Here is a 15,307-nt window from a genome sequence, read left to right as displayed (position 1 = left end):
TTCTTCTTCTCCTTAGGACCACCCTCTCCCTCCTTTAAAAATACCTCTTTGAGAGGGAGAGCTTGTGTGGTCTTGCTTTTCTTCTTTGGCTTCTTCTTGTTTGACTTGGGAGCAAACCCAAGTCCCTCCTTTGCCACAACTTCTTTTTGATTGCTCAAAAGTTTGTTGAGGTTCTTCCCACCTTGAATGCACGAAACAAGTCCCTTCTCAAGTTGCTATTTCAACTTGGCATTCTCCTCCACAAGATAAACATGCTCACAACTCACAACATGGGTTAATTGCATGGGCATTATCAATTAAAACAAAAGGAGGACACATGACTATCTCCTTAGTTAGCTTCACTTGGAGTTGATCATGAGACTCCTTGAGTGTAGCATGAGCACTTTTCAAAGCCTTGCGAGCCTTGTCAAGTAACTCGAACTCCTCTTTGAGTCTAGCATGGCCAACCCTAAGTTCAACATTCTCGGATTTAAGCACACGTGCAAGAACTTGAGCATGATCATGAGCTTTCTTTAATTTAGCAAGGTCGTCATTTTGTGACTCCTCAAGAGCCACTCTAAGACCTTACTCTTCCTCAAGAGCATGAGAAAGCTCTGCAATCTCATTGGCATAATCATGACTATGCCCTTCCATCTCAGTGATGGTCTCATCGTGAGACTCAATGATATCATTGGCCTCGCGTAGTTGTTCCAAGAGGGCAACAAAGTGCTTCTTGGTATCACCTTTGAGCTTACCCAAGAACCTATCAAACTCATTCTCATCCACCCTTATCCCCTCACTTTCATCCACACAATCCATCAAGGAAGGATTAGTGGAGATAGAAGTTTTGATGCTCAAAAAAGATATAAGTGAAGCACTAGAGCAATTCCATAGCTCAAAAAGATTTAAGCGAAGCATAGAGAGCAATTCTAACAAGTCATAGCATAATTTTGGCTCTCTCAAATAGGCGTGTCCGGCAAGGATAGATGACTGAAAATAAAAAGTAAAACAAGCAAAGACTCATATCATACAAGATGCTCCAAGCAAAACTCATGATATGTGACAAATAAAAATATAGCTCCAAGTAAAATACCGATGGTCATTAGAAGAAAGAGGGGATGCCACTTGGGCATCCCCAAGATTAGGCTCTTCTTACTCCTTATTCCTTCATCCATCATGATCTCACCCAAAACTTGAAAACTTCAATCACACAAAACTCAACAAAACCTTCGTGAGATCCGTTAGTATAACGAAGCAAATCACTACTATAAGTACTGTTGCAAACCCATTCATATTTTACTTTTGCATTATATCTACTGTATTCCAACTTTTCTATAGGTTATACCCTCCAATACAAACCATAGATTCATCGAAATAAGCACACAACGCAAAGAAAGCAGAATCTGTCAAAAACAGAACAATATGTAGTAATCTGAAAACATAGAATACTTCTGTAACTCCAAAAATTCTGAAAACTTTGAAAAAACGTGGGAAATTTGTATATTAATCCCGTGTACAAAAATCTGGATTTTATCGCGCTTCTGTTAAAAACGAAAATTATTTTTCTGGACACAAAAGTTTATGTTTTCCAACAAAATCAAATCAACTATCACCCAACATGATCCCAACGGCTTTGCTTGGCACAAACACTAATTAAAACACAAAAAACATAACCATAACAGTAGCATAATTGTGCAAACACTCAAGAACAGAAAGAAAAAGATAAAAATAAATTTTATTCATTGGGTTGCCTCCCAATAAGCGCTATCGTTTTATGCCCCTAGCTAGGCATAATGCAAGGATTCAAGTATTGTCATCTTTATTTCTAGATCCATAAGATGCCCTCATGATTGATTCATATGGTGGCTTAATTATTGTTCTAGGGAAGTGTTCCATACCCTTCCTTAGTGGAAATTGAAATTGAATATTGCCTTCTTTCATATCAATCACGACACCAATAGTGCATAAAAACGGTCTACCAAGAATAATTGGACAAGACGGATTGCAATCAATATCAAGAACAATAAAATCTATGGGCACATAATTCCTATTTGAAAGAATAAGAACATCATTAATTCTTCCCATAGGCTTTTTAATAGTGGAATCTGCAAGTGCAAATTTAAAGAACATTCTTCAATATCGGTAAGACCAAGCACATCACATAAAGATTTCAGAATTGTAGAAACACTAGCACCCAAGTCACATAAAGCAAAAAACTCATAATTTTTAATCTTGACTTTGATGGTAGGTTCCCATTCATCATGCAATTTTCTAGGAATTGAAATCTCTAATTCCAACTTTTCTTCCAAAGCTTTCATCATAGCATCAACAATATGTTTAGTAAAAGCTTTATTTTGTTCATAAGCATGGGGTGAATTTATCATCGATTGCAACAAAGAAATACAATCAGTCAAAGAACAATTATCATAATTAAAATCTTTGTAATCCAAAAGAGTGGGCGCATCACTAGTTAAAGTTTTGACCTCTTCAAACCCTCTTTTATCAATTTTCTCAACAATATTTTCACCCTCCGAATTATCGGGACGCCTTCTAACTAAAGTTGACTCTTCTTCAGTCCCTTTTCATCAATCTTAATTTTACTAAACAAAGAATTAATAGAAGAAACACCAATCATTCTAAGATCTTCACCAATTTTATCTTCTAGCGAGATTGGTTTAGCGGCCATTTGGTTTACTAGGGTAGCTTGTGCATCGAATATTTTCCTAGCAAGCTTTCAGCAAAAGCATACTTAGATTGAAGATTGCAAACTTCTCTACTAATATCATCAAGTTGTTTTGTTATAGCTTCCAGCACAACAGAGTGTTCCTTAAGTTCCTCGGTAAAATATTTATTATGCTCAGATTGTGTGTAGCGACCAAACCTCAAACGGTCTAATCTCTGTGCTCAGGTGTCATCCCTGGATCAGTAATGCTGACACCACACAGTACTTGAAGGATTTATAACAGAGTAGCAATCACACACTTATTACATCGAGGGTCTCAAACGAGAACTTATTACAATAAATATGGCTTAAGGCCATCTAATAACGATAACAGCGGAAGGCTTGGAAGATAAGTGAGTCCATCAACTCCAACGACATCACTGAGTATGGAACCATGACCTAAAACTCCTTAATCGTCGTCTGAAAAGTCTGCAACATTAACGTTGCATCCCGAAATGGGTCAGCACATGGAATATGCTGGCAAAGTAACACATAGAGAGTAATGGAATGAAACAGGCTATTCTATATGCATATTTGGCTGGTGGAAAGATCTATGGTTACAATTTGCGTAAAGCCAATTTTTCCCTACTGCAAAGGAATAAATTTTATTTAACTATCATGGTAGTTGTTAAACATTGAGAATGGTTGACAACATTCTCAATCCCAATTAAGCATCATCATTAAACAAAACCCAACAAAATTAATTTTTGAGTAACATGTTGAGATTCACATGATAATCAGATACTAGATACTCAAGATGTCCATAACTGGGGACACGGATAACCATGATTAGTTTATACACTCTGCAGAGGTTTGCGCACTTTTCCCCACAAGACCCGATCTCCTCCGTTGGGATTCTCGCACTACATGGTGTTTGAGAAACGGATGACCGAGACATAGTCTTTCAGAAGTGCTAGCACCTTACGAACGGGTAGACCGTACCAACCTACATCCCCTACATCTGCTAGTCTACCACTGTAAGAGTTCGCATGACTTAATCAACTATGCTAGAGCCCATAGTAGCTTGTGGCTGCACACGGAAGTTTCTAGCATGAACAATCTCATGATCCCTTTGGTCCTGGGTGGCAGTCCATAAAGAAAAACAGGCAATCGGTGGAATACCCAGGTGCCTCAATCCACCCAGATGTGTATTTAAGTTGCCACCTTAAGTAAACCATTAATTAACATCTCACATCTGTCATGGATACACTCACCCAATCCACGTCTACTAGCATAGCATGGCATAATAAGAAAACATAGAAGTAACTCCCAAAGGTTTGATAATAACAGGTAATAGGTACTACCTCAACTACTTCCCAAACCCACAATTTAATTAGATCCTAATCATGCAATGTGTGAGGGTTGATCTAATGCAATAAAACGGGTAGAGGGAAAAACATGATCAAAGTAGCAAGTGGCGCACTTCGGGTACTCTATCGCAAACAAACAAGCATACAATAAGTACTCAACTAATGCATAGGTAAAACTCAAATAAGAGATCTAACCAGAAAGTTCAACTTAAGAACTCTGGTTGGCAAAAAGAATCAAAACGAACGAAGCAACGAAAGACAAACGGCAAAAGAAAAAGGCTTCGTTTACTATTCTGGATCTAGGGCAATTTTTACAGTGGCAAAAACTTGTTTGAGTTGGTTAAACGGAAAGGGGGTTTCGAGACGAAACTCCAGGCGCTTGAATCGCCTGATTCCGATAAACGAGCGAAAAGTTAGACTAAAACGAAAATCGTATCAGAAATCGCGATCAGAAAAATCGCGGATTTAATCCGAGAAAAAGAAAAACGACGAACGTTCGTTAAAATTAACGAACGAACGAACACTCGCTAATTAAATAAACCGGAAAACCGATCTATTTAAAAAACCCGAAAAAAACGAACAAAACTGTCGGAAAACTGAACGATTTTTCAAGAAAAACCGGCGGCGGCGAGGTCTACCTCCGGCGATGGATCCGTCGGGGCGGCGGCGGTCGGCGGCGGCGGGGCGGTGGCGCGGGCGGGCGGCGGCGGCAGCAAAGGCGGCGGCGGCGGGGCTAGGCGGCTAGGGTTTGAGGGGGGGGGGGGGGTCCGGCTGGGCCTCCCCGGCTTATAAAGCCGGCCGGGCCTAGTGTCCGGGTCGGACACAGCCCGTTAGGTCGGCTGCGTTTTTTTAAATAGTTACGCTTAGAAAAAAACAAAAGGAATACTAAACGGACTCCAAAAATCCCGAAATAAATTTTTCCCGGCTTCTAAAATCAAGCCACATAGGATGAACATTTATTTGGGGCCTAAATGCAATTTTGAAAAACATGCATTTTTCCTAAATTCAAATAAATAGCAAATAAAACCAAATAAAATCTTATTTGATTTTTTTATTAAATCCCCAATATTTCTTTATTTTGGGAAAGTCATTTTATTCACTCTCTCATATTTTTGTAATATAAAAAATTGAAGATAAAATAAATAAAATCAAACGATCCTATTTTCAAAATTTGAGACAACTCAAATATGAAAATAACGAAATCCCCAACTCTCTCCGAGGGTCCTTGAGTTGCGTGAAATTTCTAGGATCAACCAAAATGCAACAAATATGATATGCAATGATGATCTAGTGTATAACATTCCAAATTGAAAATTTGGTATGTTACAAACCTACCCCCCTTAAGATGAATCTCGCCCTCGAGATTTGGGTTGGCTAGAAAATAGGTGAGGGTGGTCCTTCAGCATATCTTCTTCTCGCTCCCAGGTGGCTTCATCCTCCGTGTGGTGGCTCCACTGAACCTTGCAAAACTTGATAACCTTATTGCGGGTGACTCGACTGGAATACTCTAGAATCTTAACTGGTTTCTCCTCATAGGTCAAATCACTGTCCAACTGAATTGCTTCCAGTGGTACCGTATCTCTCAGCGGTATGTCAGCCATCTCTGCGTGGCACTTCTTCAACTGGGAAACGTGGAACACGTCGTGTACTCCTGACAATCCTTCGGGCAATTCCAACTTATAGGCTACCTCTCCCATACGCTCCAAAACTTTGTATGGGCCTACAAAACAGGGCGCTAACTTTTCTTTAACTCCAAAGCGCTTAACTCCTCAAAGTGGTGATATTCGAAGATAAACTCGGTCTCCGACTTCGTAAACTGTCTCCTTGCGTTTAGAATCTGCATAACTCTTCTGCCTGGACTGGGCTACCTTGAGCCAGCACGAATCAATTTCACTTTCTGTTCAGACTCCTTTATCAGATCCGGTCCAAACAACTGGCAGTCTCCAACTTCATCCCAAGACAATGGAGTCCTGCACCTCCTTCCGTACAAGGCTTCGAAAGGGGCCATCTTCAAACTGGATTGATAACTGTTGCTGTAAGAGAACTCTGCATATGGCAAATTCTCGTCCCAGCTAGATCCGTAATCTAGCGCACAAGCTCTCAGCATATCCTCCAAAATCTGATTGACTCTCTCGGTCTGTCCATCTGTCTGCGGATGGAAAGCTGTGCTAAACTCCAGTCTGGTACCCAAAGTTTCATGCAACTGATTCCAGAACTTTGAGGTAAATTGGGTTCCTCTATCTGATACTATGCTCCTTGGAACTCCATGCAGACAAATGATTCTGGTCATATATATCTTTGCCAACTTTGCACTGGTATAGATAGTCTTCACGGGAATGAAATGAGCTACCTTTGTCAAACGATCGACTACAACCCATATCGAGTCATAGCCTGAACGTGTTCTGGGCAATCCTGTAATAAAATCCATGCCTAGCTGATCCCACTTCCATTCGGTATCGGCAATGGTTGTAGCAATCCTGCTGGCTTCTGATGCTCTGCCTTCACTCTCTGACATACATCACAAACTGCTACATACTCCGCAATATCCTTCTTCATTCCAGTCCACCAGAATATATCCTTCAAATCCAAATGCATCTTGGTATTTCCTGGGTGAATCGAATATGGTGAATCATGGGCCTCTTGTAAGATTAACTTCCTGATCTCCGAATCATTTGGTACATAGACACGGTCTTGAAACCATAAGGTATCGTGCTCATCCTCACGAAATCCCTTAGCTTTTCCTTTGCTCATTTTCTCCTTAATAGAAGCAATCTCCTTGTCAGTCCTTTGAACTTCTCTGATCTTATCCATCAAAGTAGACTGAATCTCCAATGCTGCTACATAGCCTCTTGGGACTATTTCCAAACATAGCTCTCGAAGATTTTCGGCTAACTCCCTTGGTAAATCTCCCGTCATTAGGGTGTTGACATGGCTCTCGTGTCAGCTACTATGTTAGCCTTTCCGGGGTGATAATGCAATTTCATATCATAATCCTTGATGAGATCCAACCATCTCCTTTGTCCGAGGTTCAACTCCTTTTGTGTGAAAATATACTTCAAACTCTTGTAATCCGTGTACACCTCGCAATGGTTTCCAATCAGAAAATGTCTCCAAGTCTTCAATGCATGCACTACGGCTGCTAACTCCAAATCATGCATAGCGTAATTCAACTCATGGGGCTTAAGCTATCGTGAGGCATATGAAACAACTCTTCCTTCCTGCATAAGCACTGCTCCAAGTCCTCGACGTGAAGCATCGCAATACACCTCATAATCCTTGGTCTGGTCTGGCAAAATCAACACTGGTGATGTAACTAAACGTTTCTTCAACTCCTGGAAACTAGCCTCACATTCCTCCGTCCATATGAACTTGGTATCCTTCTTCAACAACTCCGTCATAGGCTTTGCAATTTTTGAGAAATTCTCAATAAACCTCCGATAGTATCCTGCGAGTCCAAGAAAACTCCGGATCTCTCCAACTGTTGTTGGGGCTTCCCACTTGGTCATAGTATCAACTTTAGTGGGATCTACTGCTAACCTTCCCTGGATATAACGTGTCTGAGAAATCCAACTTCCTTCAACCAAAACTCACATTTGCTGAACTTGGCATATAGTTGATGTTCTCTGAGTTTACCAAGCACCAAACGCAAATGCTCCTTATGCTCCTCTTCATTTCTCGAGTAAACCAGGATATCATCAATGAACACTACGACGAACTTATCCAAAAACTCCATAAACACTTTGTTCATCATGTTCATAAAATATGCAGGTGCGTTAGTCAGACCAAATGACATAATAGTATACTCGTACAGCCCATACCTGGTGGTAAAAGCTGTCTTGGGTATATCCTATTCTCGAATCTTCAACTGGTGGTATCTTGATCGCAGATCGATCTTGGAAAATACCTTAGCTCCTTGCAATCGATCAAACAGATCATTGATCATCGGTAGTGGGTACTAGTTCTTGATGGTTACTTCATTCAATCCTCGATAATCAATAACCATCCTTAACGATCCATCCTTCTTTTCCACTAGAAGTAATGGCGATCCCCAAGGTGAAGAACTTGGGCGAATATATCCTTTATCTAGTAACTCCTTAATCTGCTTCTTAATCTCAACCAAATCCTTTGCGGGCATCCTATATGGTCTCTTTGATATTGGCCCTGTGCCTGGCAAAAGTTCAATCAAAAACTCAATATCTCTATCCGGTGGCATGCCTGGCAATTCCTCTGGAAATACATCCGGGAAATCCTTCACCACTGGTACTTCCTCCTGCACAACTCCTGTTAAACAATTTACTTGAGTCCTCTTTGGCACATGTCGGGATACATACTTGATCCTTCTTCCTTCTGGGGTGGTAAGCAAGATCGACTTACTGGCGCAATCGATGTTTCCTCCATACATCGACAACCAATCCATGCCTAATATCACATCCAATCCTTGAGATTCCAACACTATTAGGTCTGACGGAAATACGTAGTTACCAATCCTTAATGGCAACCGATCACACCATAGGCTAGCCATATATTCTGCTCCAGGCGAGGTTACTAACATGGGTGACCTAAGGGCTTGGGTTGGCAGTTTATACTTATCCACAAATCCCCTTGACATGTATGAATGCGATGCACCAGTATCAAAAAGAACGAGTGCAGTAAATGACTTAACCAAAAACTTACCGATTACTGCATCCGGCTGCTCTTCAACCTCCTCCACGTTAACGTGGTTCACCTGTCCCCTATTGAAAGGGTTCGACTTCTTCCCAGAGCTTCCATTGCCATTTCCATTCTGTGATTCAGGACATTCATTGGCATAATGTCCGGTCTTCTGGCACTTAAAACAAGTGACTTGGCTTAGGTCTCTCTTGGCTGGGGTCGATGGGTTGGTACGGTTCTGGCCGTTACTTCCTCCATTCCCATTACCATTCTTGGTGCCATTGTGATTGTGCGAGATACCTCCTCCATGGGTATGCTGAAAATGTCCTCCCGGTCTAGGGGTAAAACGTGGCTTCTGCTGAGCTCCTGAATTGTGCTTCCCTTGTCCATACTTCCTCTTGCGATTCTCAATCTGCTGCTGCTTCCCTTCAATCATAAGAGCACGATCTACCAGCTCCTGGTAGTTGTTGAAGGTTGCTACCATCAACTGCATGCTCAACTAATCATTCAGTCCTTCCAGAAACTTCTCCTGCTTAGCTGCATCCATAGCAACGTCATCTGGGGCATAACGTGCTAGCTTACTAAAGTCCTCCACATACTGGCCAACTGTCTGTCCTCCTTGGCGCAAGTTGCAAAACTCTCACTTCTTCATGGCCATAGCTCCTGCTAAAACATGGGCAGTTCGAAAAGCCTGCTGAAACTGGTCCCACGTGAGTGTCGACAGGAAAAGTGGCTGTGAAATTCTCCCACCATGATGCTGCGGGTCCTTCAAGCTGATGTGCAGCAAACTTCACCTTTTCCGCATCCGTGCATCCTGCTGTGGTCAACTCTCTAGCTGTCTTGCGGAGCCAATCATCTGCCACTATCGGCTCGGTGCTACTGAAAAACACCGGCGGATTCAGTATAAGAAAACGGGCTAAGTGATCAACAGGTGGTGGTGGTGGTGGGTTGTTTTTGTTCCCCTGATTCTGATTTTGGACTAGCAACTGCATCAATGTGTTCTGCTGCTGGATCAACTGAGTGAGCTCCGATGGGAAAGTAAATCCGGGGTCACGTCTCGGAGGCATCTGAGGGTTTAGAAAAGATGAGATTTAAGAATAGAGGGGGTCTAAAGAGAAAACACTACCCATATGCACATGAGGCAAAAGCAAACAATTCACTTCATTCAATCAAACAAGGGCATACAATCGATCTAACTATCGCAAAAGTGCTCAGACTACTATATTTACATGGTGGACTACTACTACTGATGGGGTGGTCTACTAGAAATATTCTTCGGTTGCAGACTCCATGATATCTGCTCCAGCTTCATCAACATAGTCATCATCGCTATCATCTGGATCCGAGTCGGTGTCATCGATGATGATGTAGTCTTCCAGGCGAATCTCCTTGGGTTCTTCGTCTTCTTCTACTTGTGTAGGGCCTCCCATAAATATTCCGATCTTCTTGATCAGATCATCATTCTTCTCCACTAATACTTTGATTTCCTCTTCATAATCTTCACGTGTAGCCTTGAGTTCTTCCTCTAGTTCCTTGATTCTTGTCCTCGCCTTCTTCAGATCTATCATGTCTGCGCACATCTGGTTCTCCTGACGTCGAATGTGCTGGTTTAACTCCTGGATAAAAGCTGCAATTGATCTATCCTTTTTGGTGCTGATCATCTCCCAGTGCTCATCTCAGTGCCCACAAATCTGGTAGATAGTATCCTTGAGATCATTGCGGTAGAGTTCTCCAATGCGTCCCATGGCGATGTGAGCTGCCATGCTCTTTCCTAGACTCCAAGTTGGTGCATCAAAGGAAAACTCTATGGGCTCAGTGACTGGCATGAACGTCCTTCCTGGAACTTGAACTTGAATCATCCAGCGCTCTTCTTCAGGTAGAGTGGCGTTGTAGGTTCCGGTGAAGCTTGGTACTCCTATGTTCAGGTATCTAGTGACTTCCTTCAAGTGACGTCCAAAGGGTGTATCTTCATCCGGTTGGGTGAACTTGTTCCTTGCATCCTCCATCCAAAAAGAGTAGAAAAGATGAGAAGTCAGAAAAGAGAGGAGAGTGAGTAGTGATCTAGGTCTTTAGCTTACTGGTCATGTCCTACAGTCAGCGTGGGCTCTGATACCATCTTGTAGCGACCAGACCTCAAACGGTCTAATCTCTGTGCTCAGGTGTCATCCCTGGATCAGTAATGCTGACACCACACAATACTTGAAGGATTTATAATAGAGTAGCAATCACACACTTATTACATCGAGGGTCTCAAACGAGAACTTATTACAATAAATATGGCTTAAGTCCGTCTAATAACGATAACAGCGGAAGGCTTGGAAGATAAGTGAGTCCATCAACTCCAACGGCATCACTGAGTATAGAACCACGACCTAAAACTCCTTAATCGTCGTCTGAAAAGTCTGCAACATTAACGTTGCAGCCTGAAACGGGTCAGCACATGGAATATGCTGGCAAAGTAACACATAGAGAGTAATGGAATGAAACAGGCTATTCTATATGCATATTTGGATGGTGGAAAGCTCTATGGTTACAGTTTGTGTAAAGCCAATTTTCCCTACTGCAAAGGAATAAATTTTATTTAACTATCATGGTAGTTTTTAAACATTGAGAATGGTTGACAGCATTCTCAATCCCAATTAAGCATCATCATTAAACAAAACCCAACACAATTAATTTTTGAGTAACATGTTGAGATTCACATGATAATCCAGATACTAGATACTCAAGATGTCCATAACCGGGGACATGGCTAACCATGATTAGTTTATACACTCTGCAAAGGTTTGTGCACTTTTCCCCACAAGACTCAATCTCTTCCGTTGGGATTCTCGCACTACATGGTGTCTGAGACACGGATGACCGAGACATAGTCTTTCAGAAGTGCTAGCACCTTACGAACGGGTAGTGTTGGAGAACGTTGCAGAAAACAAAAATTTTCCTACTCGTTTCACCAAGATCCATCTAGGAGTTCATCTAGCAATGAGCCATCGGATGCATCTACATACCTTTGTAGATCGTGTGCGGAAGCGTTCAAAGAACGGTGATGATGTAGTCGAACACGACGTGATCCAAATCACCGATGACCAAGCGCCGAACGGACGGCACCTCCGCGTTCAACACACGTACGGGACGGGAGACGTCTCCTCCTTCTTGATCCAGCAAGGGGAAGGAGAGGTTGATGAAGATCCAGCAGCACGACGGCGTGGTGGTGGATGCAGGGCGTCACAGTAGCAGGGCTTCGCCTATACTGCGAGAGAGAGACGTAACGGGGAGAGAGGGAGGCGCCAGGGGCTGGTGTATCAAGTCCCTCCTCTCCCCCACTATATATAGGTAGGGGGGGGGCGGCGGCCCTAGTAGATGGAATCTACTAGGGGGGGCGGCGGCCAAGGGTGGGGGGCTTGCCCCCCAAGCAAGGGGGCGCCCCCTTTAGGGTTTCCCCTCAACCCTAGCCGCATGGGCCCTAGGGGAGTGGCGCCCCAGCCCACTTTGGGCTGGGTTCCCTCCCATGTCAGCCCATGGGGCCCCCCGGGATAGGTGGCCCCACCCGGTGGACCCCCGGGACCCTTTTGGTGGTCCCGGTACAATACCGGTAACCCCGAAACTTGTCCCGATGGCCGAAACAGCACTTCCTATATATAATTCTTTACCTCCGGACTATTCCGGAACTCCTCGTGACGTCCGGGATCTCATCCGGGACTCCGAACAACATTCGGGTTACTGCATATTCATATCTTCACAACCCTAGCGTCATCGAACCTTAAGTGTGTAGACCCTACGGGTTCGGGAGACAAGCAGGCATGACCGAGACGACTCTCCGGTCAATAACCAACAGCGGGATCTGGATAACCATGTTGGCTCCCACATGCTCCACGATGATCTCATCGGATGAACCACGATGTCGAGGATTCAATCAACCCCGTATGCAATTCCCTTTGTCAATCGATATGTTACTTGCCCGAGATTCGATCGTCGGTATCCCAATACCTCGTTCAATCTCGTTACCGGCAAGTCACTTTACTCGTACCGTAATGCATGATCCCGTGACCAGACACTTGGTCACTTTGAGCTCATTATGATGATGCATTACCGAGTGGGCCCAGTGATACCTCTCCGTCATACGGAGTGACAAATCCCAGTCTTGATCCATGTCAACCCAACAGACACTTTCGGAGATACCCGTAGTCTACCTTTATAGTCACCCAGTTACGTTGTGACGTTTGGTATACCCAAAGCACTCCTACGGTATCCGGGAGTTACACGATCTCATGGTCTAAGGAAAAGATACTTTGACATTGGAAAACTCTAGCAAACGAACTATACGATCTTGTGCTATGTTTAGGATTGGGTCTTGTCCATCACATCATTCTCCTAATGATGTGATCTCGTTATCAATGACATCCAGTGTCCATAGTCAGGAAACCATGACTATCTGTTGATCAACGAGCTAGTCAACTAGAGGCTTACTAGGGACATGTTGGCGTCTATCATTCACACATGTATTACGATTTCCGGATAACACAATTATAGCATGAATAAAGACAATTATCATGAATAAGGAAATATAATAATAATGCTTTTATTATTGCCTCTAGGGCATATTTCCAACAGTCTCCCACTTGCACTAGAGTCAATAATCTAGTTACATTGTGATGAATCGAACACCCATGGAATTCTGGTGTTGATCATGTTTTGCCCTAGGGAGAGGTTTAGTCAACGGATCTGCTACATTCAGGTCCATATGTACTTTACAAATCTCTATGTCTCCATCTTGAACATTTTCACGAATGGAGTTGAAGCGACGCTTGATGTGCCTTGTCTTGTTGTGAAACCTGGGCTCCTTGGCAAGTGCAATAGCTCCAGTGTTGTCACAAAAGAGTTTGATTGGCCCCGACGCATTGGGTATGACTCCTAGGTCGGTGATGAACTCCTTCACCCATATTGCTTCATGTGCTGCCTCCGAGGCTGCCATGTACTCCGCTTCACATGTAGATCCCGCCACGACGCTCTGCTTGCAACTGCACCAGCTTACTGCCCCACCATTCAAAATATACACGTATCCGGTTTGTGACTTAGAGTCATCCAGATCTGTGTCGAAGCTAGCGTCGACGTAACCTTTTACGACGAGCTCTTCGTCACCTCCATAAACGAGAAACATTTCCTTAGTCCTTTTCAGGTACTTCAGGATATTCTTGACCGCTGTCCAGTGTTCCTTGCCGGGATTACTTTGGTACCTTCCTACCAAACTTACGGCAAGGTTTACATCAAGTCTGGTACACAGCATGGCATACATAATAGAACCTATGGCTGATGCATAGGGGATGATGCTCATCTCTTCTATATCTTCTGCCGTGGTCGGACATTGAGCTGAGCTCAATTTCATACCTTGTAACACAGGCAAGAACCCCTTCTTTGATTGATCCATATTGAACTTCTTCAATATCTTGTCAAGGCATGTGCTTTGTGAAAGACCTATGAGGCGTCTTGATCTATCTCTATAGATTTTGATGCCTAATATATAAGCAGCTTCTCCAAGGTCCTTCATTGAAAAACTCTTATTCAAGTAGGCCTTGATGCTGTCCAAGAGTTCTATATCATTTCCCATCAAAAGTATGTCATCTACATATAATATGAGAAATGCTACAGAGCTCCCACTCACTTTCTTGTAAACGCAGGCTTCTCCATAAGTCTGCGTAAACCCAAACGCTTTGATCATCTCATCAAAGCGAATGTTCCAACTCCGAGATGCTTGCACCAGCCCTAAATCGAGCGTTGGAGCTTGCACACCTTGTCAGCATTCTTAGGATCGACAAAACCTTCCGGCTGCATCGTATAAAATTCTTCCTTAAGTAAACCATTAAGGAATGCCGTTTTGACATCCATTTGCCATATTTCATAATTGTAGAATGCGGCAATTGCTAACATGATTCGGACGGACTTTAGCTTCGCTACCGGTGAGAAAGTCTCATCGTAGTCAACCCCTTGAACTTGTCGATAACCCTTAGCGACAAGTCGAGCTTTATAGATGGTCACATTACCATCCGCGTCTGTCTTCCTCTTAAAGATCCATTTATTTTCTATGGCTCGCCGTTCAACGGGCAAGTCAGTCAAAGTCCATACTTCATTTTCATACATGGATCCTATCTCGGATTTCATGGCTTCTAGCCATTTGTCGGAATCCGGGCCCGCCATCGCTTCTTCATAGTTCGAAGGTTCACCGTTGTCTAACAACATGATTTCCAAGACAGGGTTGCCGTACCACTCTGGTGCGGAACGTGTCCTTGTGGACCTTCGAATTTCAGTAGGAGCTTGATCAGAAGTATCTTGATCATTATCATTAACTTCCTCTCTAGTCGGTGCAGGCACCTCAGGAACATTTTCTTGAGTTGCGCCATTTTCCGGTTCAAGAGGTAATACTTCATCAAGTTCTACTTTCCTCCCACTTACTTCTTTCGAGAGAAACTCTTTCTCTAGAAAGGACCCATTCTTGGCAACAAAGATCTTGCCTTCGGATCTGAGGTAGAAGGTGTACCCAATAGTTTCTTTTGGGTATCCTATGAAGACGCATTTTTCCGACTTGGGTTCGAGCTTTTCAGGTTGAAGTTTCTTGACATAAGCATCGCATCCCCAAACTTTTAGAAACGAC

The sequence above is a fragment of the Triticum urartu genome, chromosome 7A, assembly GCF_056163025.1.
Source record: "Triticum urartu cultivar PI428250 chromosome 7A, HENAU_Tu73, whole genome shotgun sequence".
Classification (NCBI taxonomy): domain Eukaryota; kingdom Viridiplantae; phylum Streptophyta; class Magnoliopsida; order Poales; family Poaceae; genus Triticum; species Triticum urartu.
The sequence above is the reverse complement of the archived record's forward strand: the minus strand, read 5'-3'. Positions refer to the sequence as shown.